At 41.9% G+C, this 20,450-nt stretch overlaps 40 non-coding genes across 40 annotated transcripts; all 40 read left to right on the top strand.

Moving 5' to 3' along the window:
* Positions 1-392: 392 nt before the first annotated feature.
* Positions 393-511, top strand: LOC134115037 (5S ribosomal RNA). Its single transcript, XR_009947399.1, has one exon. It is a non-coding gene; the product is annotated as a 5S ribosomal RNA (ribosomal RNA).
* A 339-nt stretch (positions 512-850) lies between these two features.
* Positions 851-969, top strand: LOC134115036 (5S ribosomal RNA). Its single transcript, XR_009947398.1, has one exon. It is a non-coding gene; the product is annotated as a 5S ribosomal RNA (ribosomal RNA).
* A 396-nt stretch (positions 970-1,365) lies between these two features.
* On the top strand, positions 1,366-1,484 carry LOC134115034 (5S ribosomal RNA). The gene has a single exon (XR_009947396.1). It is a non-coding gene; the product is annotated as a 5S ribosomal RNA (ribosomal RNA).
* Positions 1,485-1,879: 395 nt separating this feature from the next.
* On the top strand, positions 1,880-1,998 carry LOC134115033 (5S ribosomal RNA). The gene has a single exon (XR_009947395.1). It is a non-coding gene; the product is annotated as a 5S ribosomal RNA (ribosomal RNA).
* Positions 1,999-2,394: 396 nt separating this feature from the next.
* Positions 2,395-2,513, top strand: LOC134114680 (5S ribosomal RNA). The gene has a single exon (XR_009947047.1). It is a non-coding gene; the product is annotated as a 5S ribosomal RNA (ribosomal RNA).
* Positions 2,514-2,909: 396 nt separating this feature from the next.
* On the top strand, positions 2,910-3,028 carry LOC134114679 (5S ribosomal RNA). Its single transcript, XR_009947046.1, has one exon. It is a non-coding gene; the product is annotated as a 5S ribosomal RNA (ribosomal RNA).
* Positions 3,029-3,424: 396 nt separating this feature from the next.
* Positions 3,425-3,543, top strand: LOC134114341 (5S ribosomal RNA). Its single transcript, XR_009946707.1, has one exon. It is a non-coding gene; the product is annotated as a 5S ribosomal RNA (ribosomal RNA).
* Positions 3,544-3,939: 396 nt separating this feature from the next.
* LOC134115032 (5S ribosomal RNA) lies at positions 3,940-4,058 on the top strand. Its single transcript, XR_009947394.1, has one exon. It is a non-coding gene; the product is annotated as a 5S ribosomal RNA (ribosomal RNA).
* A 339-nt stretch (positions 4,059-4,397) lies between these two features.
* LOC134115031 (5S ribosomal RNA) lies at positions 4,398-4,516 on the top strand. The gene has a single exon (XR_009947393.1). It is a non-coding gene; the product is annotated as a 5S ribosomal RNA (ribosomal RNA).
* A 396-nt stretch (positions 4,517-4,912) lies between these two features.
* Positions 4,913-5,031, top strand: LOC134115030 (5S ribosomal RNA). Its single transcript, XR_009947392.1, has one exon. It is a non-coding gene; the product is annotated as a 5S ribosomal RNA (ribosomal RNA).
* A 395-nt stretch (positions 5,032-5,426) lies between these two features.
* On the top strand, positions 5,427-5,545 carry LOC134115028 (5S ribosomal RNA). The gene has a single exon (XR_009947390.1). It is a non-coding gene; the product is annotated as a 5S ribosomal RNA (ribosomal RNA).
* A 340-nt stretch (positions 5,546-5,885) lies between these two features.
* Positions 5,886-6,004, top strand: LOC134115027 (5S ribosomal RNA). The gene has a single exon (XR_009947389.1). It is a non-coding gene; the product is annotated as a 5S ribosomal RNA (ribosomal RNA).
* A 396-nt stretch (positions 6,005-6,400) lies between these two features.
* On the top strand, positions 6,401-6,519 carry LOC134115026 (5S ribosomal RNA). Its single transcript, XR_009947388.1, has one exon. It is a non-coding gene; the product is annotated as a 5S ribosomal RNA (ribosomal RNA).
* A 396-nt stretch (positions 6,520-6,915) lies between these two features.
* On the top strand, positions 6,916-7,034 carry LOC134114520 (5S ribosomal RNA). Its single transcript, XR_009946887.1, has one exon. It is a non-coding gene; the product is annotated as a 5S ribosomal RNA (ribosomal RNA).
* A 397-nt stretch (positions 7,035-7,431) lies between these two features.
* On the top strand, positions 7,432-7,550 carry LOC134115025 (5S ribosomal RNA). Its single transcript, XR_009947387.1, has one exon. It is a non-coding gene; the product is annotated as a 5S ribosomal RNA (ribosomal RNA).
* A 339-nt stretch (positions 7,551-7,889) lies between these two features.
* On the top strand, positions 7,890-8,008 carry LOC134115024 (5S ribosomal RNA). The gene has a single exon (XR_009947386.1). It is a non-coding gene; the product is annotated as a 5S ribosomal RNA (ribosomal RNA).
* Positions 8,009-8,404: 396 nt separating this feature from the next.
* LOC134115023 (5S ribosomal RNA) lies at positions 8,405-8,523 on the top strand. The gene has a single exon (XR_009947385.1). It is a non-coding gene; the product is annotated as a 5S ribosomal RNA (ribosomal RNA).
* Positions 8,524-8,918: 395 nt separating this feature from the next.
* On the top strand, positions 8,919-9,037 carry LOC134115022 (5S ribosomal RNA). The gene has a single exon (XR_009947384.1). It is a non-coding gene; the product is annotated as a 5S ribosomal RNA (ribosomal RNA).
* Positions 9,038-9,376: 339 nt separating this feature from the next.
* Positions 9,377-9,495, top strand: LOC134115021 (5S ribosomal RNA). The gene has a single exon (XR_009947383.1). It is a non-coding gene; the product is annotated as a 5S ribosomal RNA (ribosomal RNA).
* A 396-nt stretch (positions 9,496-9,891) lies between these two features.
* Positions 9,892-10,010, top strand: LOC134114678 (5S ribosomal RNA). The gene has a single exon (XR_009947045.1). It is a non-coding gene; the product is annotated as a 5S ribosomal RNA (ribosomal RNA).
* Positions 10,011-10,406: 396 nt separating this feature from the next.
* On the top strand, positions 10,407-10,525 carry LOC134114677 (5S ribosomal RNA). The gene has a single exon (XR_009947044.1). It is a non-coding gene; the product is annotated as a 5S ribosomal RNA (ribosomal RNA).
* A 396-nt stretch (positions 10,526-10,921) lies between these two features.
* LOC134115020 (5S ribosomal RNA) lies at positions 10,922-11,040 on the top strand. Its single transcript, XR_009947382.1, has one exon. It is a non-coding gene; the product is annotated as a 5S ribosomal RNA (ribosomal RNA).
* Positions 11,041-11,436: 396 nt separating this feature from the next.
* LOC134114519 (5S ribosomal RNA) lies at positions 11,437-11,555 on the top strand. The gene has a single exon (XR_009946886.1). It is a non-coding gene; the product is annotated as a 5S ribosomal RNA (ribosomal RNA).
* Positions 11,556-11,951: 396 nt separating this feature from the next.
* On the top strand, positions 11,952-12,070 carry LOC134115019 (5S ribosomal RNA). The gene has a single exon (XR_009947381.1). It is a non-coding gene; the product is annotated as a 5S ribosomal RNA (ribosomal RNA).
* A 339-nt stretch (positions 12,071-12,409) lies between these two features.
* LOC134115017 (5S ribosomal RNA) lies at positions 12,410-12,528 on the top strand. The gene has a single exon (XR_009947379.1). It is a non-coding gene; the product is annotated as a 5S ribosomal RNA (ribosomal RNA).
* Positions 12,529-12,924: 396 nt separating this feature from the next.
* LOC134114676 (5S ribosomal RNA) lies at positions 12,925-13,043 on the top strand. Its single transcript, XR_009947043.1, has one exon. It is a non-coding gene; the product is annotated as a 5S ribosomal RNA (ribosomal RNA).
* A 396-nt stretch (positions 13,044-13,439) lies between these two features.
* Positions 13,440-13,558, top strand: LOC134114675 (5S ribosomal RNA). Its single transcript, XR_009947042.1, has one exon. It is a non-coding gene; the product is annotated as a 5S ribosomal RNA (ribosomal RNA).
* Positions 13,559-13,954: 396 nt separating this feature from the next.
* On the top strand, positions 13,955-14,073 carry LOC134114656 (5S ribosomal RNA). Its single transcript, XR_009947023.1, has one exon. It is a non-coding gene; the product is annotated as a 5S ribosomal RNA (ribosomal RNA).
* Positions 14,074-14,469: 396 nt separating this feature from the next.
* Positions 14,470-14,588, top strand: LOC134115016 (5S ribosomal RNA). The gene has a single exon (XR_009947378.1). It is a non-coding gene; the product is annotated as a 5S ribosomal RNA (ribosomal RNA).
* Positions 14,589-14,927: 339 nt separating this feature from the next.
* On the top strand, positions 14,928-15,046 carry LOC134115015 (5S ribosomal RNA). The gene has a single exon (XR_009947377.1). It is a non-coding gene; the product is annotated as a 5S ribosomal RNA (ribosomal RNA).
* Positions 15,047-15,442: 396 nt separating this feature from the next.
* Positions 15,443-15,561, top strand: LOC134114674 (5S ribosomal RNA). The gene has a single exon (XR_009947041.1). It is a non-coding gene; the product is annotated as a 5S ribosomal RNA (ribosomal RNA).
* Positions 15,562-15,957: 396 nt separating this feature from the next.
* LOC134114673 (5S ribosomal RNA) lies at positions 15,958-16,076 on the top strand. Its single transcript, XR_009947040.1, has one exon. It is a non-coding gene; the product is annotated as a 5S ribosomal RNA (ribosomal RNA).
* Positions 16,077-16,472: 396 nt separating this feature from the next.
* On the top strand, positions 16,473-16,591 carry LOC134114340 (5S ribosomal RNA). The gene has a single exon (XR_009946706.1). It is a non-coding gene; the product is annotated as a 5S ribosomal RNA (ribosomal RNA).
* Positions 16,592-16,988: 397 nt separating this feature from the next.
* Positions 16,989-17,107, top strand: LOC134115014 (5S ribosomal RNA). Its single transcript, XR_009947376.1, has one exon. It is a non-coding gene; the product is annotated as a 5S ribosomal RNA (ribosomal RNA).
* A 339-nt stretch (positions 17,108-17,446) lies between these two features.
* Positions 17,447-17,565, top strand: LOC134115013 (5S ribosomal RNA). The gene has a single exon (XR_009947375.1). It is a non-coding gene; the product is annotated as a 5S ribosomal RNA (ribosomal RNA).
* A 396-nt stretch (positions 17,566-17,961) lies between these two features.
* On the top strand, positions 17,962-18,080 carry LOC134115012 (5S ribosomal RNA). The gene has a single exon (XR_009947374.1). It is a non-coding gene; the product is annotated as a 5S ribosomal RNA (ribosomal RNA).
* Positions 18,081-18,475: 395 nt separating this feature from the next.
* Positions 18,476-18,594, top strand: LOC134115011 (5S ribosomal RNA). The gene has a single exon (XR_009947373.1). It is a non-coding gene; the product is annotated as a 5S ribosomal RNA (ribosomal RNA).
* Positions 18,595-18,933: 339 nt separating this feature from the next.
* LOC134115010 (5S ribosomal RNA) lies at positions 18,934-19,052 on the top strand. The gene has a single exon (XR_009947372.1). It is a non-coding gene; the product is annotated as a 5S ribosomal RNA (ribosomal RNA).
* A 396-nt stretch (positions 19,053-19,448) lies between these two features.
* Positions 19,449-19,567, top strand: LOC134114672 (5S ribosomal RNA). The gene has a single exon (XR_009947039.1). It is a non-coding gene; the product is annotated as a 5S ribosomal RNA (ribosomal RNA).
* A 396-nt stretch (positions 19,568-19,963) lies between these two features.
* Positions 19,964-20,082, top strand: LOC134114671 (5S ribosomal RNA). The gene has a single exon (XR_009947038.1). It is a non-coding gene; the product is annotated as a 5S ribosomal RNA (ribosomal RNA).
* The last annotated feature ends 368 nt before the right edge of the window (positions 20,083-20,450 follow it).

Raw genomic sequence — 20,450 nt, 5'->3', positions numbered from 1 at the left:
CACTTCTCTCTGAAAGCCGCCGAGCGCCGCAGATTGTACACCTACAAATTACAAAAAGTATATCACATTGTCGAAGAGATGCATGTTTAGTGTTGTTTTAACGTTGGATATATAAGGAACTTAGACAATATCATCAAAATTGATTCCGTTTCATGGTTGCTAAATTAGTGTTGATCAACATTTAACAATTGGCATACTTTTGTTTGTAATTTAGCCGTTGAAATACAGGTGCTAACCCAACATGTTAGAATTGCCAGTGAAGAAAAGTAAAGTTACCTTCAGGTTTTAGGAACCTCTCTTGCCAATCCTAAGAACTGCTTCAATTTTAGAAAAAGAAACTCTTCTGATTATCTTTGACACGTTTTAAAGGATTAGGAAAAAGATAAAAAGCAGCTTACGGCCATACCTCTCTGGTTCCGCCCGATCTCGTCTGATCTCGGAAGCTAAGCAGAGCAGGGCCTGGTTAGTACCTGGATGGAAGACCGCCTGGGAATCCCAGGTGCCGTAAGCTTTTTCACTTCTCTCTCCGAAAGCCGCCCAGCGCCGCAGATTGTACACCTACACAATTGTAAAAAGTATTTCACATTGTAGAAGAGATGCAATAGGAAGAAGATGAAAGGTGGCTTACGTCCATACCATCGTCAGGCCATTTGAGGTGGCGGGGACTGCAATGGCCATCCACCGATTGGCTGGGACTCCTGGGCGGGTCTTCTCTAGTCCATCCAATTTTCGGCATAGGATGTCACAGCCTTCTTTGCATACCCTTATTTAACCCACACAAAGATGCCAACGGCAGGCGTGACATAATTTTTTGACGCATTATAAAGGATTAGGAAAAAGATAAAAAGCAGCTTACGGCCATACCTCTCTGGTTCCGCCCGATCTCGTCTGATCTCGGAAGCTAAGCAGAGCAGGGCCTGGTTAGTACCTGGATGGAAGACCGCCTGGGAATCCCAGGTGCCGTAAGCTTTTTCACTTCTCTCTGAAAGCCGCCGAGCGCCGCAGATTGTACACCTACAAATTACAAAAAGTATATCACATTGTCGAAGAGATGCATGTTTAGTGTTGTTTTAACGTTGGATATATAAGGAACTTAGACAATATCATCAAAATTGATTCCGTTTCATGGTTGCTAAATTAGTGTTGATCAACATTTAACAATTGGCCTACTTTTGTTTGTAATTTAGCCGTTGAAATACAGGTGCTAACCCAACATGTTAGAATTGCCAGTGAAGAAAAGTAAAGTTACCTTCAGGTTTTAGGAACCTCTCTTGCCAATCCTAAGAACTGCTTCAATTTTAGAAAAAGAAACTCTTCTGATTATCTTTGACACGTTTTAAAGGATTAGGAAAAAGATAAAAAGCAGCTTACGGCCATACCTCTCTGGTTCCGCCCGATCTCGTCTGATCTCGGAAGCTAAGCAGAGCAGGGCCTGGTTAGTACCTGGATGGAAGACCGCCTGGGAATCCCAGGTGCCGTAAGCTTTTCACTTCTCTCTGAAAGCTGCCGAGCGCCGCAGATTGTACACCTACAAATTACAAAAAGTACATCACATTGTCGAAGAGATGCATGTTTAGTGTTGTTTTAACGTTGGATATATAAGGAACTTAGACAATATCATCAAAATTGATTCCGTTTCATGGTTGCTAAATTAGTGTTGATCAACATTTAACAATTGGCATACTTTTGTTTGTAATTTAGCCGTTGAAATACAGGTGCTAACCCAACATGTTAGAATTGCCAGTGAAGAAAAGTAAAGTTACCTTCAGGTTTTAGGAACCTCTCTTGCCAATCCTAAGAACTGCTTCAATTTTAGAAAAAGAAACTCTTCTGATTATCTTTGACACGTTCTAAAGGATTAGGAAAAAGATAAAAAGCAGCTTACGGCCATACCTCTCTGGTTCCGCCCGATCTCGTCTGATCTCGGAAGCTAAGCAGAGCAGGGCCTGGTTAGTACCTGGATGGAAGACCGCCTGGGAATCCCAGGTGCCGTAAGCTTTTTCACTTCTCTCTGAAAGCCGCCGAGCGCCGCAGATTGTACACCTACAAATTACAAAAAGTATATCACATTGTCGAAGAGATGCATGTTTAGTGTTGTTTTAACGTTGGATATATAAGGAACTTAGACAATATCATCAAAATTGATTCCGTTTCATGGTTGCTAAATTAGTGTTGATCAACATTTAACAATTGGCCTACTTTTGTTTGTAATTTAGCCGTTGAAATACAGGTGCTAACCCAACATGTTAGAATTGCCAGTGAAGAAAAGTAAAGTTACCTTCAGGTTTTAGGAACCTCTCTTGCCAATCCTAAGAACTGCTTCAATTTTAGAAAAAGAAACTCTTCTGATTATCTTTGACACGTTTTAAAGGATTAGGAAAAAGATAAAAAGCAGCGTACGGCCATACCTCTCTGGTTCCGCCCGATTTCGTCTGATCTCGGAAGCTAAGCAGAGCAGGGCCTGGTTAGTACCTGGATGGAAGACCGCCTGGGAATCCCAGGTGCCGTAAGCTTTTTCACTTCTCTCTGAAAGCCGCCGAGCGCCGCAGATTGTACACCTACAAATTACAAAAAGTATATCACATTGTCGAAGAGATGCATGTTTAGTGTTGTTTTAACGTTGGATATATAAGGAACTTAGACAATATCATCAAAATTGATTCCGTTTCATGGTTGCTAAATTAGTGTTGATCAACATTTAACAATTGGCCTACTTTTGTTTGTAATTTAGCCGTTGAAATACAGGTGCTAACCCAACATGTTAGAATTGCCAGTGAAGAAAAGTAAAGTTACCTTCAGGTTTTAGGAACCTCTCTTGCCAATCCTAAGAACTGCTTCAATTTTAGAAAAAGAAACTCTTCTGATTATCTTTGACACGTTTTAAAGGATTAGGAAAAAGATAAAAAGCAGCGTACGGCCATACCTCTCTGGTTCCGCCCGATTTCGTCTGATCTCGGAAGCTAAGCAGAGCAGGGCCTGGTTAGTACCTGGATGGAAGACCGCCTGGGAATCCCAGGTGCCGTAAGCTTTTTCACTTCTCTCTGAAAGCCGCCGAGCGCCGCAGATTGTACACCTACAAATTACAAAAAGTATATCACATTGTCGAAGAGATGCATGTTTAGTGTTGTTTTAACGTTGGATATTTAAGGAACTTAGACAATATCATCAAAATTGATTCCGTTTCATGGTTGCTAAATTAGTGTTGATCAACATTTAACAATTGGCCTACTTTTGTTTGTAATTTAGCCGTTGAAATACAGGTGCTAACCCAACATGTTAGAATTGCCAGTGAAGAAAAGTAAAGTTACCTTCAGGTTTTAGGAACCTCTCTTGCCAATCCTAAGAACTGCTTCAATTTTAGAAAAAGAAACTCTTCTGATTATCTTTGACACGTTTTAAAGGATTAGGAAAAAGATAAAAAGCAGCTTACGACCATACCTCTCTGGTTCCGCCCGATCTCATCTGATCTCGGAAGCTAAGCAGAGCAGGGCCTGGTTAGTACCTGGATGGAAGACCGCCTGGGAATCCCAGGTGCCGTAAGCTTTTTCACTTCTCTCTGAAAGCCGCCGAGCGCCGCAGATTGTACACCTACAAATTACAAAAAGTATATCACATTGTCGAAGAGATGCATGTTTAGTGTTGTTTTAACGTTGGATATATAAGGAACTTAGACAATATCATCAAAATTGATTCCGTTTCATGGTTGCTAAATTAGTGTTGATCAACATTTAACAATTGGCATACTTTTGTTTGTAATTTAGCCGTTGAAATACAGGTGCTAACCCAACATGTTAGAATTGCCAGTGAAGAAAAGTAAAGTTACCTTCAGGTTTTAGGAACCTCTCTTGCCAATCCTAAGAACTGCTTCAATTTTAGAAAAAGAAACTCTTCTGATTATCTTTGACACGTTTTAAAGGATTAGGAAAAAGATAAAAAGCAGCTTACGGCCATACCTCTCTGGTTCCGCCCGATCTCGTCTGATCTCGGAAGCTAAGCAGAGCAGGGCCTGGTTAGTACCTGGATGGAAGACCGCCTGGGAATCCCAGGTGCCGTAAGCTTTTTCACTTCTCTCTCCGAAAGCCGCCCAGCGCCGCAGATTGTACACCTACACAATTGTAAAAAGTATTTCACATTGTAGAAGAGATGCAATAGGAAGAAGATGAAAGGTGGCTTACGTCCATACCATCGTCAGGCCATTTGAGGTGGCGGGGACTGCAATGGCCATCCACCGATTGGCTGGGACTCCTGGGCGGGTCTTCTCTAGTCCATCCAATTTTCGGCATAGGATGTCACAGCCTTCTTTGCATACCCTTATTTAACCCACACAAAGATGCCAACGGCAGGCGTGACATAATTTTTTGACGCATTATAAAGGATTAGGAAAAAGATAAAAAGCAGCTTACGGCCATACCTCTCTGGTTCCGCCCGATCTCGTCTGATCTCGGAAGCTAAGCAGAGCAGGGCCTGGTTAGTACCTGGATGGAAGACCGCCTGGGAATCCCAGGTGCCGTAAGCTTTTTCACTTCTCTCTGAAAGCCGCCGAGCGCCGCAGATTGTACACCTACAAATTACAAAAAGTATATCACATTGTCGAAGAGATGCATGTTTAGTGTTGTTTTAACGTTGGATATATAAGGAACTTAGACAATATCATCAAAATTGATTCCGTTTCATGGTTGCTAAATTAGTGTTGATCAACATTTAACAATTGGCCTACTTTTGTTTGTAATTTAGCCGTTGAAATACAGGTGCTAACCCAACATGTTAGAATTGCCAGTGAAGAAAAGTAAAGTTACCTTCAGGTTTTAGGAACCTCTCTTGCCAATCCTAAGAACTGCTTCAATTTTAGAAAAAGAAACTCTTCTGATTATCTTTGACACGTTTTAAAGGATTAGGAAAAAGATAAAAAGCAGCTTACGGCCATACCTCTCTGGTTCCGCCCGATCTCGTCTGATCTCGGAAGCTAAGCAGAGCAGGGCCTGGTTAGTACCTGGATGGAAGACCGCCTGGGAATCCCAGGTGCCGTAAGCTTTTCACTTCTCTCTGAAAGCTGCCGAGCGCCGCAGATTGTACACCTACAAATTACAAAAAGTACATCACATTGTCGAAGAGATGCATGTTTAGTGTTGTTTTAACGTTGGATATATAAGGAACTTAGACAATATCATCAAAATTGATTCCGTTTCATGGTTGCTAAATTAGTGTTGATCAACATTTAACAATTGGCCTACTTTTGTTTGTAATTTAGCCGTTGAAATACAGGTGCTAACCCAACATGTTAGAATTGCCAGTGAAGAAAAGTAAAGTTACCTTCAGGTTTTAGGAACCTCTCTTGCCAATCCTAAGAACTGCTTCAATTTTAGAAAAAGAAACTCTTCTGATTATCTTTGACACGTTCTAAAGGATTAGGAAAAAGATAAAAAGCAGCTTACGGCCATACCTCTCTGGTTCCGCCCGATCTCGTCTGATCTCGGAAGCTAAGCAGAGCAGGGCCTGGTTAGTACCTGGATGGAAGACCGCCTGGGAATCCCAGGTGCCGTAAGCTTTTTCACTTCTCTCTCCGAAAGCCGCCCAGCGCCGCAGATTGTACACCTACACAATTGTAAAAAGTATTTCACATTGTAGAAGAGATGCAATAGGAAGAAGATGAAAAGGTGGCTTACGTCCATACCATCGTCAGGCCATTTGAGGTGGCGGGGACTGCAATGGCCATCCACCGATTGGCTGGGACTCCTGGGCGGGTCTTCTCTAGTCCATCCAATTTTCGGTATAGGATGTCACAGCCTTCTTTGCATACCCTTATTTAACCCACACAAAGATGCCAACGGCAGGCGTGACATAATTTTTTGACGCATTATAAAGGATTAGGAAAAAGATAAAAAGCAGCTTACGGCCATACCTCTCTGGTTCCGCCCGATCTCGTCTGATCTCGGAAGCTAAGCAGAGCAGGGCCTGGTTAGTACCTGGATGGAAGACCGCCTGGGAATCCCAGGTGCCGTAAGCTTTTTCACTTCTCTCTGAAAGCCGCCGAGCGCCGCAGATTGTACACCTACAAATTACAAAAAGTATATCACATTGTCGAAGAGATGCATGTTTAGTGTTGTTTTAACGTTGGATATATAAGGAACTTAGACAATATCATCAAAATTGATTCCGTTTCATGGTTGCTAAATTAGTGTTGATCAACATTTAACAATTGGCCTACTTTTGTTTGTAATTTAGCCGTTGAAATACAGGTGCTAACCCAACATGTTAGAATTGCCAGTGAAGAAAAGTAAAGTTACCTTCAGGTTTTAGGAACCTCTCTTGCCAATCCTAAGAACTGCTTCAATTTTAGAAAAAGAAACTCTTCTGATTATCTTTGACACGTTTTAAAGGATTAGGAAAAAGATAAAAAGCAGCTTACGGCCATACCTCTCTGGTTCCGCCCGATCTCGTCTGATCTCGGAAGCTAAGCAGAGCAGGGCCTGGTTAGTACCTGGATGGAAGACCGCCTGGGAATCCCAGGTGCCGTAAGCTTTTTCACTTCTCTCTGAAAGCCGCCGAGCGCCGCAGATTGTACACCTACAAATTACAAAAAGTATATCACATTGTCGAAGAGATGCATGTTTAGTGTTGTTTTAACGTTGGATATATAAGGAACTTAGACAATATCATCAAAATTGATTCCGTTTCATGGTTGCTAAATTAGTGTTGATCAACATTTAACAATTGGCATACTTTTGTTTGTAATTTAGCCGTTGAAATACAGGTGCTAACCCAACATGTTAGAATTGCCAGTGAAGAAAAGTAAAGTTACCTTCAGGTTTTAGGAACCTCTCTTGCCAATCCTAAGAACTGCTTCAATTTTAGAAAAAGAAACTCTTCTGATTATCTTTGACACGTTCTAAAGGATTAGGAAAAAGATAAAAAGCAGCTTACGGCCATACCTCTCTGGTTCCGCCCGATCTCGTCTGATCTCGGAAGCTAAGCAGAGCAGGGCCTGCTTAGTACCTGGATGGAAGACCGCCTGGGAATCCCAGGTGCCGTAAGCTTTTTCACTTCTCTCTGAAAGCCGCCGAGCGCCGCAGATTGTACACCTACAAATTACAAAAAGTATATCACATTGTCGAAGAGATGCATGTTTAGTGTTGTTTTAACGTTGGATATATAAGGAACTTAGACAATATCATCAAAATTGATTCCGTTTCATGGTTGCTAAATTAGTGTTGATCAACATTTAACAATTGGCCTACTTTTGTTTGTAATTTAGCCGTTGAAATACAGGTGCTAACCCAACATGTTAGAATTGCCAGTGAAGAAAAGTAAAGTTACCTTCAGGTTTTAGGAACCTCTCTTGCCAATCCTAAGAACTGCTTCAATTTTAGAAAAAGAAACTTTTCTGATTATCTTTGACACGTTCTAAAGGATTAGGAAAAAGATATTAAAGCAGCTTACGGCCATACCTCTCTGGTTCCGCCCGATCTCGTCTGATCTCGGAAGCTAAGCAGAGCAGGGCCTGGTTAGTACCTGGATGGAAGACCGCCTGGGAATCCCAGGTGCCGTAAGCTTTTTCACTTCTCTCTCCGAAAGCCGCCCAGCGCCGCAGATTGTACACCTACACAATTGTAAAAAGTATTTCACATTGTAGAAGAGATGCAATAGGAAGAAGATGAAAGGTGGCTTACGTCCATACCATCGTCAGGCCATTTGAGGTGGCGGGGACTGCAATGGCCATCCACCGATTGGCTGGGACTCCTGGGCGGGTCTTCTCTAGTCCATCCAATTTTCGGCATAGGATGTCACAGCCTTCTTTGCATACCCTTATTTAACCCACACAAAGATGCCAACGGCAGGCGTGACATAATTTTTTGACGCATTATAAAGGATTAGGAAAAAGATAAAAAGCAGCTTACGGCCATACCTCTCTGGTTCCGCCCGATCTCGTCTGATCTCGGAAGCTAAGCAGAGCAGGGCCTGGTTAGTACCTGGATGGAAGACCGCCTGGGAATCCCAGGTGCCGTAAGCTTTTTCACTTCTCTCTGAAAGCCGCCGAGCGCCGCAGATTGTACACCTACAAATTACAAAAAGTATATCACATTGTCGAAGAGATGCATGTTTAGTGTTGTTTTAACGTTGGATATATAAGGAACTTAGACAATATCATCAAAATTGATTCCGTTTCATGGTTGCTAAATTAGTGTTGATCAACATTTAACAATTGGCCTACTTTTGTTTGTAATTTAGCCGTTGAAATACAGGTGCTAACCCAACATGTTAGAATTGCCAGTGAAGAAAAGTAAAGTTACCTTCAGGTTTTAGGAACCTCTCTTGCCAATCCTAAGAACTGCTTCAATTTTAGAAAAAGAAACTCTTCTGATTATCTTTGACACGTTTTAAAGGATTAGGAAAAAGATAAAAAGCAGCTTACGGCCATACCTCTCTGGTTCCGCCCGATCTCGTCTGATCTCGGAAGCTAAGCAGAGCAGGGCCTGGTTAGTACCTGGATGGAAGACCGCCTGGGAATCCCAGGTGCCGTAAGCTTTTCACTTCTCTCTGAAAGCTGCCGAGCGCCGCAGATTGTACACCTACAAATTACAAAAAGTACATCACATTGTCGAAGAGATGCATGTTTAGTGTTGTTTTAACGTTGGATATATAAGGAACTTAGACAATATCATCAAAATTGATTCCGTTTCATGGTTGCTAAATTAGTGTTGATCAACATTTAACAATTGGCATACTTTTGTTTGTAATTTAGCCGTTGAAATACAGGTGCTAACCCAACATGTTAGAATTGCCAGTGAAGAAAAGTAAAGTTACCTTCAGGTTTTAGGAACCTCTCTTGCCAATCCTAAGAACTGCTTCAATTTTAGAAAAAGAAACTCTTCTGATTATCTTTGACACGTTCTAAAGGATTTGGAAAAAGATAAAAAGCAGCTTACGGCCATACCTCTCTGGTTCCGCCCGATCTCGTCTGATCTCGGAAGCTAAGCAGAGCAGGGCCTGGTTAGTACCTGGATGGAAGACCGCCTGGGAATCCCAGGTGCCGTAAGCTTTTTCACTTCTCTCTCCGAAAGCCGCCCAGCGCCGCAGATTGTACACCTACACAATTGTAAAAAGTATTTCACATTGTAGAAGAGATGCAATAGGAAGAAGATGAAAGGTGGCTTACGTCCATACCATCGTCAGGCCATTTGAGGTGGCGGGGACTGCAATGGCCATCCACCGATTGGCTGGGACTCCTGGGCGGGTCTTCTCTAGTCCATCCAATTTTCGGCATAGGATGTCACAGCCTTCTTTGCATACCCTTATTTAACCCACACAAAGATGCCAACGGCAGGCGTGACATAATTTTTTGACGCATTATAAAGGATTAGGAAAAAGATAAAAAGCAGCTTACGGCCATACCTCTCTGGTTCCGCCCGATCTCGTCTGATCTCGGAAGCTAAGCAGAGCAGGGCCTGGTTAGTACCTGGATGGAAGACCGCCTGGGAATCCCAGGTGCCGTAAGCTTTTTCACTTCTCTCTGAAAGCCGCCGAGCGCCGCAGATTGTACACCTACAAATTACAAAAAGTATATCACATTGTCGAAGAGATGCATGTTTAGTGTTGTTTTAACGTTGGATATATAAGGAACTTAGACAATATCATCAAAATTGATTCCGTTTCATGGTTGCTAAATTAGTGTTGATCAACATTTAACAATTGGCCTACTTTTGTTTGTAATTTAGCCGTTGAAATACAGGTGCTAACCCAACATGTTAGAATTGCCAGTGAAGAAAAGTAAAGTTACCTTCAGGTTTTAGGAACCTCTCTTGCCAATCCTAAGAACTGCTTCAATTTTAGAAAAAGAAACTCTTCTGATTATCTTTGACACGTTTTAAAGGATTAGGAAAAAGATAAAAAGCAGCGTACGGCCATACCTCTCTGGTTCCGCCCGATTTCGTCTGATCTCGGAAGCTAAGCAGAGCAGGGCCTGGTTAGTACCTGGATGGAAGACCGCCTGGGAATCCCAGGTGCCGTAAGCTTTTTCACTTCTCTCTGAAAGCCGCCGAGCGCCGCAGATTGTACACCTACAAATTACAAAAAGTATATCACATTGTCGAAGAGATGCATGTTTAGTGTTGTTTTAACGTTGGATATATAAGGAACTTAGACAATATCATCAAAATTGATTCCGTTTCATGGTTGCTAAATTAGTGTTGATCAACATTTAACAATTGGCCTACTTTTGTTTGTAATTTAGCCGTTGAAATACAGGTGCTAACCCAACATGTTAGAATTGCCAGTGAAGAAAAGTAAAGTTACCTTCAGGTTTTAGGAACCTCTCTTGCCAATCCTAAGAACTGCTTCAATTTTAGAAAAAGAAACTCTTCTGATTATCTTTGACACGTTTTAAAGGATTAGGAAAAAGATAAAAAGCAGCGTACGGCCATACCTCTCTGGTTCCGCCCGATTTCGTCTGATCTCGGAAGCTAAGCAGAGCAGGGCCTGGTTAGTACCTGGATGGAAGACCGCCTGGGAATCCCAGGTGCCGTAAGCTTTTTCACTTCTCTCTGAAAGCCGCCGAGCGCCGCAGATTGTACACCTACAAATTACAAAAAGTATATCACATTGTCGAAGAGATGCATGTTTAGTGTTGTTTTAACGTTGGATATTTAAGGAACTTAGACAATATCATCAAAATTGATTCCGTTTCATGGTTGCTAAATTAGTGTTGATCAACATTTAACAATTGGCCTACTTTTGTTTGTAATTTAGCCGTTGAAATACAGGTGCTAACCCAACATGTTAGAATTGCCAGTGAAGAAAAGTAAAGTTACCTTCAGGTTTTAGGAACCTCTCTTGCCAATCCTAAGAACTGCTTCAATTTTAGAAAAAGAAACTCTTCTGATTATCTTTGACACGTTTTAAAGGATTAGGAAAAAGATAAAAAGCAGCTTACGGCCATACCTCTCTGGTTCCGCCCGATCTCGTCTGATCTCGGAAGCTAAGCAGAGCAGGGCCTGGTTAGTACCTGGATGGAAGACCGCCTGGGAATCCCAGGTGCCGTAAGCTTTTTCACTTCTCTCTGAAAGCCGCCGAGCGCCGCAGATTGTACACCTACAAATTACAAAAAGTATATCACATTGTCGAAGAGATGCATGTTTAGTGTTGTTTTAACGTTGGATATATAAGGAACTTAGACAATATCATCAAAATTGATTCCGTTTCATGGTTGCTAAATTAGTGTTGATCAACATTTAACAATTGGCATACTTTTGTTTGTAATTTAGCCGTTGAAATACAGGTGCTAACCCAACATGTTAGAATTGCCAGTGAAGAAAAGTAAAGTTACCTTCAGGTTTTAGGAACCTCTCTTGCCAATCCTAAGAACTGCTTCAATTTTAGAAAAAGAAACTCTTCTGATTATCTTTGACACGTTCTAAAGGATTAGGAAAAAGATAAAAAGCAGCTTACGGCCATACCTCTCTGGTTCCGCCCGATCTCGTCTGATCTCGGAAGCTAAGCAGAGCAGGGCCTGCTTAGTACCTGGATGGAAGACCGCCTGGGAATCCCAGGTGCCGTAAGCTTTTTCACTTCTCTCTGAAAGCCGCCGAGCGCCGCAGATTGTACACCTACAAATTACAAAAAGTATATCACATTGTCGAAGAGATGCATGTTTAGTGTTGTTTTAACGTTGGATATATAAGGAACTTAGACAATATCATCAAAATTGATTCCGTTTCATGGTTGCTAAATTAGTGTTGATCAACATTTAACAATTGGCCTACTTTTGTTTGTAATTTAGCCGTTGAAATACAGGTGCTAACCCAACATGTTAGAATTGCCAGTGAAGAAAAGTAAAGTTACCTTCAGGTTTTAGGAACCTCTCTTGCCAATCCTAAGAACTGCTTCAATTTTAGAAAAAGAAACTCTTCTGATTATCTTTGACACGTTCTAAAGGATTTGGAAAAAGATAAAAAGCAGCTTACGGCCATACCTCTCTGGTTCCGCCCGATCTCGTCTGATCTCGGAAGCTAAGCAGAGCAGGGCCTGGTTAGTACCTGGATGGAAGACCGCCTGGGAATCCCAGGTGCCGTAAGCTTTTTCACTTCTCTCTCCGAAAGCCGCCCAGCGCCGCAGATTGTACACCTACACAATTGTAAAAAGTATTTCACATTGTAGAAGAGATGCAATAGGAAGAAGATGAAAGGTGGCTTACGTCCATACCATCGTCAGGCCATTTGAGGTGGCGGGGACTGCAATGGCCATCCACCGATTGGCTGGGACTCCTGGGCGGGTCTTCTCTAGTCCATCCAATTTTCGGCATAGGATGTCACAGCCTTCTTTGCATACCCTTATTTAACCCACACAAAGATGCCAACGGCAGGCGTGACATAATTTTTTGACGCATTATAAAGGATTAGGAAAAAGATAAAAAGCAGCTTACGGCCATACCTCTCTGGTTCCGCCCGATCTCGTCTGATCTCGGAAGCTAAGCAGAGCAGGGCCTGGTTAGTACCTGGATGGAAGACCGCCTGGGAATCCCAGGTGCCGTAAGCTTTTTCACTTCTCTCTGAAAGCCGCCGAGCGCCGCAGATTGTACACCTACAAATTACAAAAAGTATATCACATTGTCGAAGAGATGCATGTTTAGTGTTGTTTTAACGTTGGATATATAAGGAACTTAGACAATATCATCAAAATTGATTCCGTTTCATGGTTGCTAAATTAGTGTTGATCAACATTTAACAATTGGCCTACTTTTGTTTGTAATTTAGCCGTTGAAATACAGGTGCTAACCCAACATGTTAGAATTGCCAGTGAAGAAAAGTAAAGTTACCTTCAGGTTTTAGGAACCTCTCTTGCCAATCCTAAGAACTGCTTCAATTTTAGAAAAAGAAACTCTTCTGATTATCTTTGACACGTTTTAAAGGATTAGGAAAAAGATAAAAAGCAGCGTACGGCCATACCTCTCTGGTTCCGCCCGATTTCGTCTGATCTCGGAAGCTAAGCAGAGCAGGGCCTGGTTAGTACCTGGATGGAAGACCGCCTGGGAATCCCAGGTGCCGTAAGCTTTTTCACTTCTCTCTGAAAGCCGCCGAGCGCCGCAGATTGTACACCTACAAATTACAAAAAGTATATCACATTGTCGAAGAGATGCATGTTTAGTGTTGTTTTAACGTTGGATATATAAGGAACTTAGACAATATCATCAAAATTGATTCCGTTTCATGGTTGCTAAATTAGTGTTGATCAACATTTAACAATTGGCCTACTTTTGTTTGTAATTTAGCCGTTGAAATACAGGTGCTAACCCAACATGTTAGAATTGCCAGTGAAGAAAAGTAAAGTTACCTTCAGGTTTTAGGAACCTCTCTTGCCAATCCTAAGAACTGCTTCAATTTTAGAAAAAGAAACTCTTCTGATTATCTTTGACACGTTTTAAAGGATTAGGAAAAAGATAAAAAGCAGCGTACGGCCATACCTCTCTGGTTCCGCCCGATTTCGTCTGATCTCGGAAGCTAAGCAGAGCAGGGCCTGGTTAGTACCTGGATGGAAGACCGCCTGGGAATCCCAGGTGCCGTAAGCTTTTTCACTTCTCTCTGAAAGCCGCCGAGCGCCGCAGATTGTACACCTACAAATTACAAAAAGTATATCACATTGTCGAAGAGATGCATGTTTAGTGTTGTTTTAACGTTGGATATTTAAGGAACTTAGACAATATCATCAAAATTGATTCCGTTTCATGGTTGCTAAATTAGTGTTGATCAACATTTAACAATTGGCCTACTTTTGTTTGTAATTTAGCCGTTGAAATACAGGTGCTAACCCAACATGTTAGAATTGCCAGTGAAGAAAAGTAAAGTTACCTTCAGGTTTTAGGAACCTCTCTTGCCAATCCTAAGAACTGCTTCAATTTTAGAAAAAGAAACTCTTCTGATTATCTTTGACACGTTTTAAAGGATTAGGAAAAAGATAAAAAGCAGCTTACGACCATACCTCTCTGGTTCCGCCCGATCTCATCTGATCTCGGAAGCTAAGCAGAGCAGGGCCTGCTTAGTACCTGGATGGAAGACCGCCTGGGAATCCCAGGTGCCGTAAGCTTTTTCACTTCTCTCTGAAAGCCGCCGAGCGCCGCAGATTGTACACCTACAAATTACAAAAAGTATATCACATTGTCGAAGAGATGCATGTTTAGTGTTGTTTTAACGTTGGATATATAAGGAACTTAGACAATATCATCAAAATTGATTCCGTTTCATGGTTGCTAAATTAGTGTTGATCAACATTTAACAATTGGCCTACTTTTGTTTGTAATTTAGCCGTTGAAATACAGGTGCTAACCCAACATGTTAGAATTGCCAGTGAAGAAAAGTAAAGTTACCTTCAGGTTTTAGGAACCTCTCTTGCCAATCCTAAGAACTGCTTCAATTTTAGAAAAAGAAACTCTTCTGATTATCTTTGACACGTTCTAAAGGATTAGGAAAAAGATAAAAAGCAGCTTACGGCCATACCTCTCTGGTTCCGCCCGATCTCGTCTGATCTCGGAAGCTAAGCAGAGCAGGGCCTGGTTAGTACCTGGATGGAAGACCGCCTGGGAATCCCAGGTGCCGTAAGCTTTTTCACTTCTCTCTCCGAAAGCCGCCCAGCGCCGCAGATTGTACACCTACACAATTGTAAAAAGTATTTCACATTGTAGAAGAGATGCAATAGGAAGAAGATGAAAGGTGGCTTACGTCCATACCATCGTCAGGCCATTTGAGGTGGCGGGGACTGCAATGGCCATCCACCGATTGGCTGGGACTCCTGGGCGGGTCTTCTCTAGTCCATCCAATTTTCGGCATAGGATGTCACAGCCTTCTTTGCATACCCTTATTTAACCCACACAAAGATGCCAACGGCAGGCGTGACATAATTTTTTGACGCATTATAAAGGATTAGGAAAAAGATAAAAAGCAGCTTACGGCCATACCTCTCTGGTTCCGCCCGATCTCGTCTGATCTCGGAAGCTAAGCAGAGCAGGGCCTGGTTAGTACCTGGATGGAAGACCGCCTGGGAATCCCAGGTGCCGTAAGCTTTTTCACTTCTCTCTGAAAGCCGCCGAGCGCCGCAGATTGTACACCTACAAATTACAAAAAGTATATCACATTGTCGAAGAGATGCATGTTTAGTGTTGTTTTAACGTTGGATATATAAGGAACTTAGACAATATCATCAAAATTGATTCCGTTTCATGGTTGCTAAATTAGTGTTGATCAACATTTAACAATTGGCCTACTTTTGTTTGTAATTTAGCCGTTGAAATACAGGTGCTAACCCAACATGTTAGAATTGCCAGTGAAGAAAAGTAAAGTTACCTTCAGGTTTTAGGAACCTCTCTTGCCAATCCTAAGAACTGCTTCAATTTTAGAAAAAGAAACTCTTCTGATTATCTTTGACACGTTTTAAAGGATTAGGAAAAAGATAAAAAGCAGCGTACGGCCATACCTCTCTGGTTCCGCCCGATTTCGTCTGATCTCGGAAGCTAAGCAGAGCAGGGCCTGGTTAGTACCTGGATGGAAGACCGCCTGGGAATCCCAGGTGCCGTAAGCTTTTTCACTTCTCTCTGAAAGCCGCCGAGCGCCGCAGATTGTACACCTACAAATTACAAAAAGTATATCACATTGTCGAAGAGATGCATGTTTAGTGTTGTTTTAACGTTGGATATATAAGGAACTTAGACAATATCATCAAAATTGATTCCGTTTCATGGTTGCTAAATTAGTGTTGATCAACATTTAACAATTGGCCTACTTTTGTTTGTAATTTAGCCGTTGAAATACAGGTGCTAACCCAACATGTTAGAATTGCCAGTGAAGAAAAGTAAAGTTACCTTCAGGTTTTAGGAACCTCTCTTGCCAATCCTAAGAACTGCTTCAATTTTAGAAAAAGAAACTCTTCTGATTATCTTTGACACGTTTTAAAGGATTAGGAAAAAGATAAAAAGCAGCGTACGGCCATACCTCTCTGGTTCCGCCCGATTTCGTCTGATCTCGGAAGCTAAGCAGAGCAGGGCCTGGTTAGTACCTGGATGGAAGACCGCCTGGGAATCCCAGGTGCCGTAAGCTTTTTCACTTCTCTCTGAAAGCCGCCGAGCGCCGCAGATTGTACACCTACAAATTACAAAAAGTATATCACATTGTCGAAGAGATGCATGTTTAGTGTTGTTTTAACGTTGGATATTTAAGGAACTTAGACAATATCATCAAAATTGATTCCGTTTCATGGTTGCTAAATTAGTGTTGATCAACATTTAACAATTGGCCTACTTTTGTTTGTAATTTAGCCGTTGAAATACAGGTGCTAACCCAACATGTTAGAATTGCCAGTGAAGAAAAGTAAAGTTACCTTCAGGTTTTAGGAACCTCTCTTGCCAATCCTAAGAACTGCTTCAATTTTAGAAAAAGAAACTCTTCTGATTATCTTTGACACGTTTTAAAGGATTAGGAAAAAGATAAAAAGCAGCTTACGACCATACCTCTCTGGTTCCGCCCGATCTCATCTGATCTCGGAAGCTAAGCAGAGCAGGGCCTGGTTAGTACCTGGATGGAAGACCGCCTGGGAATCCCAGGTGCCGTAAGCTTTTTCACTTCTCTCTGAAAGCCGCCGAGCGCCGCAGATTGTACACCTACAAATTACAAAAAGTATATCACATTGTCGAAGAGATGCATGTTTAGTGTTGTTTTAACGTTGGATATATAAGGAACTTAGACAATATCATCAAAATTGATTCCGTTTCATGGTTGCTAAATTAGTGTTGATCAACATTTAACAATTGGCCTACTTTTGTTTGTAATTTAGCCGTTGAAATACAGGTGCTAACCCAACATGTTAGAATTGCCAGTGAAGAAAAGTAAAGTTACCTTCAGGTTTTAGGAACCTCTCTTGCCAATCCTAAGAACTGCTTCAATTTTAGAAAAAGAAACTTTTCTGATTATCTTTGACACGTTCTAAAGGATTAGGAAAAAGATATTAAAGCAGCTTACGGCCATACCTCTCTGGTTCCGCCCGATCTCGTCTGATCTCGGAAGCTAAGCAGAGCAGGGCCTGGTTAGTACCTGGATGGAAGACCGCCTGGGAATCCCAGGTGCCGTAAGCTTTTTCACTTCTCTCTCCGAAAGCCGCCCAGCGCCGCAGATTGTACACCTACACAATTGTAAAAAGTATTTCACATTGTAGAAGAGATGCAATAGGAAGAAGATGAAAGGTGGCTTACGTCCATACCATCGTCAGGCCATTTGAGGTGGCGGGGACTGCAATGGCCATCCACCGATTGGCTGGGACTCCTGGGCGGGTCTTCTCTAGTCCATCCAATTTTCGGCATAGGATGTCACAGCCTTCTTTGCATACCCTTATTTAACCCACACAAAGATGCCAACGGCAGGCGTGACATAATTTTTTGACGCATTATAAAGGATTAGGAAAAAGATAAAAAGCAGCTTACGGCCATACCTCTCTGGTTCCGCCCGATCTCGTCTGATCTCGGAAGCTAAGCAGAGCAGGGCCTGGTTAGTACCTGGATGGAAGACCGCCTGGGAATCCCAGGTGCCGTAAGCTTTTTCACTTCTCTCTGAAAGCCGCCGAGCGCCGCAGATTGTACACCTACAAATTACAAAAAGTATATCACATTGTCGAAGAGATGCATGTTTAGTGTTGTTTTAACGTTGGATATATAAGGAACTTAGACAATATCATCAAAATTGATTCCGTTTCATGGTTGCTAAATTAGTGTTGATCAACATTTAACAATTGGCCTACTTTTGTTTGTAATTTAGCCGTTGAAATACAGGTGCTAACCCAACATGTTAGAATTGCCAGTGAAGAAAAGTAAAGTTACCTTCAGGTTTTAGGAACCTCTCTTGCCAATCCTAAGAACTGCTTCAATTTTAGAAAAAGAAACTCTTCTGATTATCTTTGACACGTTTTAAAGGATTAGGAAAAAGATAAAAAGCAGCTTACGGCCATACCTCTCTGGTTCCGCCCGATCTCGTCTGATCTCGGAAGCTAAGCAGAGCAGGGCCTGGTTAGTACCTGGATGGAAGACCGCCTGGGAATCCCAGGTGCCGTAAGCTTTTCACTTCTCTCTGAAAGCTGCCGAGCGCCGCAGATTGTACACCTACAAATTACAAAAAGTACATCACATTGTCGAAGAGATGCATGTTTAGTGTTGTTTTAACGTTGGATATATAAGGAACTTAGACAATATCATCAAAATTGATTCCGTTTCATGGTTGCTAAATTAGTGTTGATCAACATTTAACAATTGGCATACTTTTGTTTGTAATTTAGCCGTTGAAATACAGGTGCTAACCCAACATGTTAGAATTGCCAGTGAAGAAAAGTAAAGTTACCTTCAGGTTTTAGGAACCTCTCTTGCCAATCCTAAGAACTGCTTCAATTTTAGAAAAAGAAACTCTTCTGATTATCTTTGACACGTTCTAAAGGATTTGGAAAAAGATAAAAAGCAGCTTACGGCCATACCTCTCTGGTTCCGCCCGATCTCGTCTGATCTCGGAAGCTAAGCAGAGCAGGGCCTGGTTAGTACCTGGATGGAAGACCGCCTGGGAATCCCAGGTGCCGTAAGCTTTTTCACTTCTCTCTCCGAAAGCCGCCCAGCGCCGCAGATTGTACACCTACACAATTGTAAAAAGTATTTCACATTGTAGAAGAGATGCAATAGGAAGAAGATGAAAGGTGGCTTACGTCCATACCATCGTCAGGCCATTTGAGGTGGCGGGGACTGCAATGGCCATCCACCGATTGGCTGGGACTCCTGGGCGGGTCTTCTCTAGTCCATCCAATTTTCGGCATAGGATGTCACAGCCTTCTTTGCATACCCTTATTTAACCCACACAAAGATGCCAACGGCAGGCGTGACATAATTTTTTGACGCATTATAAAGGATTAGGAAAAAGATAAAAAGCAGCTTACGGCCATACCTCTCTGGTTCCGCCCGATCTCGTCTGATCTCGGAAGCTAAGCAGAGCAGGGCCTGGTTAGTACCTGGATGGAAGACCGCCTGGGAATCCCAGGTGCCGTAAGCTTTTTCACTTCTCTCTGAAAGCCGCCGAGCGCCGCAGATTGTACACCTACAAATTACAAAAAGTATATCACATTGTCGAAGAGATGCATGTTTAGTGTTGTTTTAACGTTGGATATATAAGGAACTTAGACAATATCATCAAAATTGATTCCGTTTCATGGTTGCTAAATTAGTGTTGATCAACATTTAACAATTGGCCTACTTTTGTTTGTAATTTAGCCGTTGAAATACAGGTGCTAACCCAACATGTTAGAATTGCCAGTGAAGAAAAGTAAAGTTACCTTCAGGTTTTAGGAACCTCTCTTGCCAATCCTAAGAACTGCTTCAATTTTAGAAAAAGAAACTCTTCTGATTATCTTTGACACGTTTTAAAGGATTAGGAAAAAGATAAAAAGCAGCGTACGGCCATACCTCTCTGGTTCCGCCCGATTTCGTCTGATCTCGGAAGCTAAGCAGAGCAGGGCCTGGTTAGTACCTGGATGGAAGACCGCCTGGGAATCCCAGGTGCCGTAAGCTTTTTCACTTCTCTCTGAAAGCCGCCGAGCGCCGCAGATTGTACACCTACAAATTACAAAAAGTATATCACATTGTCGAAGAGATGCATGTTTAGTGTTGTTTTAACGTTGGATATATAAGGAACTTAGACAATATCATCAAAATTGATTCCGTTTCATGGTTGCTAAATTAGTGTTGATCAACATTTAACAATTGGCCTACTTTTGTTTGTAATTTAGCCGTTGAAATACAGGTGCTAACCCAACATGTTAGAATTGCCAGTGAAGAAAAGTAAAGTTACCTTCAGGTTTTAGGAACCTCTCTTGCCAATCCTAAGAACTGCTTCAATTTTAGAAAAAGAAACTCTTCTGATTATCTTTGACACGTTTTAAAGGATTAGGAAAAAGATAAAAAGCAGCGTACGGCCATACCTCTCTGGTTCCGCCCGATTTCGTCTGATCTCGGAAGCTAAGCAGAGCAGGGCCTGGTTAGTACCTGGATGGAAGACCGCCTGGGAATCCCAGGTGCCGTAAGCTTTTTCACTTCTCTCTGAAAGCCGCCGAGCGCCGCAGATTGTACACCTACAAATTACAAAAAGTATATCACATTGTCGAAGAGATGCATGTTTAGTGTTGTTTTAACGTTGGATATTTAAGGAACTTAGACAATATCATCAAAATTGATTCCGTTTCATGGTTGCTAAATTAGTGTTGATCAACATTTAACAATTGGCCTACTTTTGTTTGTAATTTAGCCGTTGAAATACAGGTGCTAACCCAACATGTTAGAATTGCCAGTGAAGAAAAGTAAAGTTACCTTCAGGTTTTAGGAACCTCTCTTGCCAATCCTAAGAACTGCTTCAATTTTAGAAAAAGAAACTCTTCTGATTATCTTTGACACGTTT

This window comes from Pungitius pungitius, unplaced genomic scaffold, assembly GCF_949316345.1.
Source record: "Pungitius pungitius unplaced genomic scaffold, fPunPun2.1 scaffold_34, whole genome shotgun sequence".
NCBI lineage: Eukaryota > Metazoa > Chordata > Actinopteri > Perciformes > Gasterosteidae > Pungitius > Pungitius pungitius.
Note: the sequence above shows the minus strand (reverse complement) of the source record. Positions and strands in the feature narration are given on the sequence as shown.